The 5,931-nt window shown below is 34.3% G+C and overlaps 1 pseudogene; it reads left to right on the plus strand.

The window, feature by feature from the left end:
• Positions 1-5,115: 5,115 nt before the first annotated feature.
• LOC145301575 (5S ribosomal RNA) lies at positions 5,116-5,232 on the plus strand (annotated as a pseudogene).
• The last annotated feature ends 699 nt before the right edge of the window (positions 5,233-5,931 follow it).

The raw sequence follows: 5,931 nt of genomic DNA on the forward strand, positions 1-5,931 counted from the left end.
TTTGTATTACTGTACACATAGATTCGAAAAAGTTGTCAAAAAACAAATATAGAACAAATAAATGTTATCAAAGGCAAGATAAGTTACTTTTCTACCTAACTGGATATATTTTTTGTGTTTTTATTCAGTGTAACATGTTTATTCAGCTCGAAAAACATGCAGTGTTTACCGATGTATTGGAAAATTAAAAATGGCAGCCGACTCTCTCTCGGAGATGGTACGTTTGGGAAAAGGTATTATAAATAATAAACTAGACAAAATACTGTTAGAAATTCGCTCAATATATGTTACCGTGACATAAGTTGACATGTATTCGGTTGTTTTCTAACAGTATTTTGTCTAGTTTATTATTTATAACACCTTTTCTCAAACGTACCCTCTCCGAGAGAGAGTCGGCTGCCATTTTGAATTTTCCAATACATCGGTAAACACTGCATGTTTTTCGAGCTGAATAAACATGTTACATTGAATAAAAACACAAAAAATATATCCAGTTAGGTAGAAAAGTAACTTATCTTGCCTTTGATAACATTTATTTGTTCTATATTTGTTTTTTGACAACTTTTTCCACAAACTGAACATAGAAGATCAATGAATAATATATTCAAATTTGGGTATTCTTGCATAATTTGACCCGAATTCTCGTGAATTCCCGTCAAGCATGGATCGGGCGAGATCGGCAATTATCGGTGTCAGCTGAGCGAGCGTTGTTCAAATGTTGAAACGCTAACTCGATTTTTTATTTTATTTATTTAATTTTTTTTTCTGTTATCTTTTTAGTAATTTTTAAGGTGATATTAAGGGGGTGGGGGTGACTTATTTTTTGATGAGTTTGTAGCGGAACTAATTTTGACAGTGACATTGAACATTCACCGTTTCCGGAGAGCTAAAAAAAAAGACAAAAAAAAAAAGCCGTGGCGCTAAATTCGAGGAGTCTCTCGCTCTCTTTTTGCTCACGAACACCAGAGGAGTAAGACGCGTTACTGCCACACTCTGTCGCTCGTGTGTGACACACCCTGTGCCGGTTCCAAGGGTGAAACCACACACAAAAAAAAGAAAAACATTCTTCTTCACTCCGCTCCTTACCCGAACGGCTTTTCTAAAGAAAATTAATTTATCGTTTCTTTCCAACTTAACGCCAAAAACATTTGACCAGTCGAGAAGGATTTCTTCTTCTTTTTTTTTCGGACTCAAAATAAACACGAGTGTGATACACCAGGGCAAATAAATTTACACCTCTTATAACAAGCCAAGTCTGATTATTTGTTTTTAATTAATTTTTCTAAATATTTGTTTTCTTATTAATGTTTTTGAAAAGTTAATTTTAAGTGAGCTGTTTGTTGTTTTGCCCAGCGAGCACCTCGCTTCAAGTTACTTATTATTTATTTATTTATTTATTTATTTTATTAATTGAATGTTTGGGAGTTTGATTAGCCAATGAAAAAGCGCTATCTAAATGGAAGCAGACATTCGAATTGGAAGAAAGCGACTAAACCAACAAAAATAAAAAAAAGAAGAAAAGAAAAGCTGACAAACAAATATATTTTCAAACTCGCCAAACAGAAAAATGACAGGCAAGAAAACAAATCTATATGTTGGTACGGGTTTAGGTTCTTCCAAGTCCCAAAACTACCGACCAGCTTTAATAATTACTAAACATACAACAAGTATAAACGGCAAGAATTTATTAACAAACATGAAAACATGACAACACTGCAATTCAGAACATTAAGGTAAAAAGATTACTCACTTCAATAGTGGGGTTTACGGGAGGAGTGAGGACTGTATTCTAGAGTTGTACTCTGCCTGTCCAACATTGTCTTTTTGGAGAAGAACTTTTTGCGTCCGTGCCTCATGTGTACGGACTCTCCTCTTCTTTTCTCAAGGGACCTCACTCCTTACCTTACACCGGTAATCCGGTGCTCTTATTTATTCCCCTACATATACATGTTAGAAAAAGAAATGAAAACATCGATGCAGACAAGTTCATATTGTCAGGAGAAGAAATTGCTGTCTCCAAAAAATGAGGTGCAACAATTGTAAACACAAATGTTTACTTAAAAAAAGATCGTGTGTAAAGGATGGTTTTTCCTGGAATGGGCAGTCCCACCAAAAGAACTTGACTGAACAACAAGTCTATAAAATAAAAATAAAAAATACAACAAAAAAATACGGTTACAAAAAAGAAAGAAAACAAAAAAAAACCCCAAAACTTGTATTTACACCTAACAATTATACGTTAAAAAAAATCTTTTTTTGAAGAAAAAAATAAACAAACTTTCTATTGATAAATATTTTGCAAAAAAAGAAAAAGAAAAAAGTTAAATACTAAAATGAAATAAACGTGTCTTCATTTTTCAAGGTAGGTATTTTGTTATTTTTTAATATTTGCATTTGTATTTTTTCCGTTTTTTTTTTTTTTTTTTTTTTTTCATTAGTCTGCGTCTGTTACGACACTCGGCTGACACCGATAATTGCCGTTTCTCGCCCGGTCCATGCCTGACAGGAATTCACAAGAATTCGGGTCAAATTATGGAAGAGTACCCAAATTTGAAACAAAAAATAAAACAAAAGAATAGTTTTGTGCAAATTTACCTGTAAAGTCAAAAGTTTAAAACCTTTTTTTTTTTTAAAGCATGTTGTTTTTTTTTTGTTTTTTTAATGAAACCTTATAATCTTCTTATATTGCGCAGAAAGTTTCGTTTTATCACAAAAATTATCTCTATTTCATTCAATTTTTTTTTTTAGATATTAAAAAAAAAATTCTCTCCATAAAGTGGTATTTAAATATATTAAACCAAAATCTCGTGTATTTCTTTGAGAAAAAAAAAAAAAATTCATCAACTGTTTTTTTTTTTAAAGCAAAAAATTATTAGTAAAATGTGACTAGTTTTCAGATATGAAGGAACAAATTTCTTTATGCGCAAGGCTAGACGGCTAATGCGAACGTGTGGTTATTACTTCCTTCTGTCCACCCATAGTTCAAAACAATAAAAAAAAAAAAAAACTACTTCCGGTTTTGATAAAAACGTAAAATGTTTCCATCATGGCGGGATTTTCAAATAGCCGTTTAAAAAATAAATGGATTTTAAACTATAAATATGGATAAATTCTGAACAATGAAGAATGGAACTAACCATTCAATAGTATTTTTATAGGTAAGTGATTTTTTTGAATTTATATCGATTTTTTATAATCAACGTAAGTTAAATTTCGTTTATTTTCTTCAAATCTTTTTAAAGAAAACCGATTTAAAAAAAACAAATATTGCATAATTTGCTAATTAACCGGTTATTTTTTAAAAAGATTTGGTCTTTGCTTCTTTAATTGATAAAAAAAATTAGGGTTTGATTCACATTTTTCAAGTAGTTAAAAGCTTCGAAAAGATAGTAAGTTGAGTTATTAGGTTTTATCACGCATTTTTAATGGCCGCTTCTGATACATCGACTAATGTCATATTCTGTTGGAATTATTAAGGAGTCACTAACGGGGTGCCATGTGATTGGATGAAAAAACAACCAATCACAGACCTCCATTTTTAGATTCCTCCTAACCCCCTCGAGAGCGAATTCTCTTCCTCTTTTGCTTGTTGAAGCCTAGAAGACAGCACGTGTTTTTCAGTCTTCTCCGCCATTCATACCGGACATGTGGGAGAACTTTCGACAGCAATTGCAGCAGTCACCAAAGAATTCAAGGCTTCCCCTTTTTTACCTCAACTTGGCCAAACTCCACAGAAAACAAACAACGTTAAAAAAAAAAAAAAAACGATTCATAGATAAGTTCTGCAAAAGCGACTGTTTTTGCAAAGAAACATTCTTTCTTCCTTCTCTTTCCTATCAATACAAGTTTCTTTACAACAACTTCATTTGTGTTGTGTTCCTTTCTTGTTGTCGATGTCACATTATTTTTGTTACCGTCTATAGTTGGGAAAATCCCAATAATTCCAAACATCACGCAAATTGATCAAGTAGTTTTTTTTTACATTTTAACTAAGAAAATAAAATTTTATAAAGAAACAAATAAGGAACTGCCATGCTGTTTTAGAATTTCAGACATGACAATTCAATTCGACTACAGCGATTTTGTTTGTGTTCAAAATAATTACAAAATTATTAATCGTTAAATATCGTAAATTTTGATTTTGTTTTAAGTTAAAAAAAAATCTTTGATAAATTTACGTAACCTTTGGAATAAAACATCTTCGTTCCATGAAGGGTGCATGCATCATAAAGATTTTTCAGTATATATTTTTTTTTTAACTAAGTGTAATTCTAAATTCTTTTCTATATCCCATTCCTTGACACAGACAGTAACACCCCCAACTCAACTCCCAGCTCGTCAGGACCAGCAAGCCTCACTTCTGGATCTGTTTCTGACAACAGTTCCTGATGATTGTGTAACAAATGCTCATTGCCCACTCGGGAATACTGATCATGCTGTGATAATGATAGACATCACTCTAAACTCTCAGCGCCAAGTTGAAGAACCATTGCTCAAAACAACAAGGTACTCCAATAAGGCTGACTGAGATGTCATTAGAGATCACACCAGAGATACCCATGGGGAAATATCTTTTCTCTTCCTGCAAAACAGGGCACAAATGAGCTCACTGAACGGTTCAAAGCAGCAATTGAAGCACATATTCTCACATGGAAGTTCTATAGCAAACCCCACTTTCTCCAATGGTTTACTTCTACTTGCGCAGCTGCCATTGCTCAGAGGCAACATGCATACCACAGTTTTATCCGGCATATGACTAGTACAAACAGACAGAAATTTATAGAAGCTGGAAATAATTGTAAGAAAGAAATAGCGACAGCTAAGAGAGAATACACCAAAACCACCAGAAAATGCATCAAAGTGCAGAAATGAGGAACTCGTGATTTTGGAAAATCTACAACTGTGTAGCCTATAGTGAGCAATCAACAATTCCCCCACTATTCAACAATCATGAGGTTGTTTGCATGGCAACATGCTTGCCCATCAGTTTGCTTAAAACTCTACTTTGGAACCAGCAAACCACTCCTTCCCTGATTTTTCTTTGTGGACAGAAACCACACTAGATGATCTGAAAATCACCCCTTCTCAAGTACATGATATTATTCTACTGTGTTATCATACAGCATAATCATGTTGACACACCGGTTCCCACTGGATCACCGAAGTTAAGCAATGTTGAGCCTGGTTAAGACTAAATGGGTGACCATTTGGGACTTCCAGGTGTTGTATGTGCTCTCCGCTTATCTCAACATTGTTTCCAGTTGTCCTGGTCTTCTCCTTGCCACTAGACCCAAACAGTGTCGATTCAGGAGAGGTTTGGATGAGGATTGCGCAACCCTTGCTTCACAATTACATGCACAACTGCCCCTACAGGTGTACCCCTTGTCTTTTGAAACTGAACGTAGGCATCGATATTATAAAAACGCTAGACACATCAAAACCATATGGACCTGATCTCATTCCGGCTGTACTATTAAAAAAAATGCTCTGCTTAGGTTGCTCTAGTTCTCTTCAAACTCTTCAACAAATCCCTAAATGAATAAGCTTTGCTGACTACTGAGAAACTGCTTCTGTGGTACCAGTTTACAAAAATTCTGCTGAAAGAACTGGCCCATAAAATTATCGCCCTCATTAGCCTCCTCCCTCTTTTTGCCAAAATATTTGAGTCCATAATTAATCAAGCTCTACCACCTTACAGTCGCTGGTTTGTCCAATCACACGCCAGCTCTCAGTCATGTGACCGAGTTTATAAAACATGAAACTGGCAACAAGCTCTCTCTCTTTTTCTCTGGCTGCAGACATTACCTGGGCCTTTGAATATTATACCGGTTTGTTATGGAGAGAATAGTTCAGTTTACATGTGTTTGTAGTCAGTAGTAGCTAGGATAAAGAAGTAGACAGTTATGCCACATAGATAAGCTATGCCGCTTT

This window comes from Euprymna scolopes, chromosome 18 (genome assembly GCF_053919585.1).
Source record: "Euprymna scolopes isolate OS-2025 chromosome 18, ASM5391958v1, whole genome shotgun sequence".
Lineage (NCBI taxonomy): Eukaryota > Metazoa > Mollusca > Cephalopoda > Sepiida > Sepiolidae > Euprymna > Euprymna scolopes.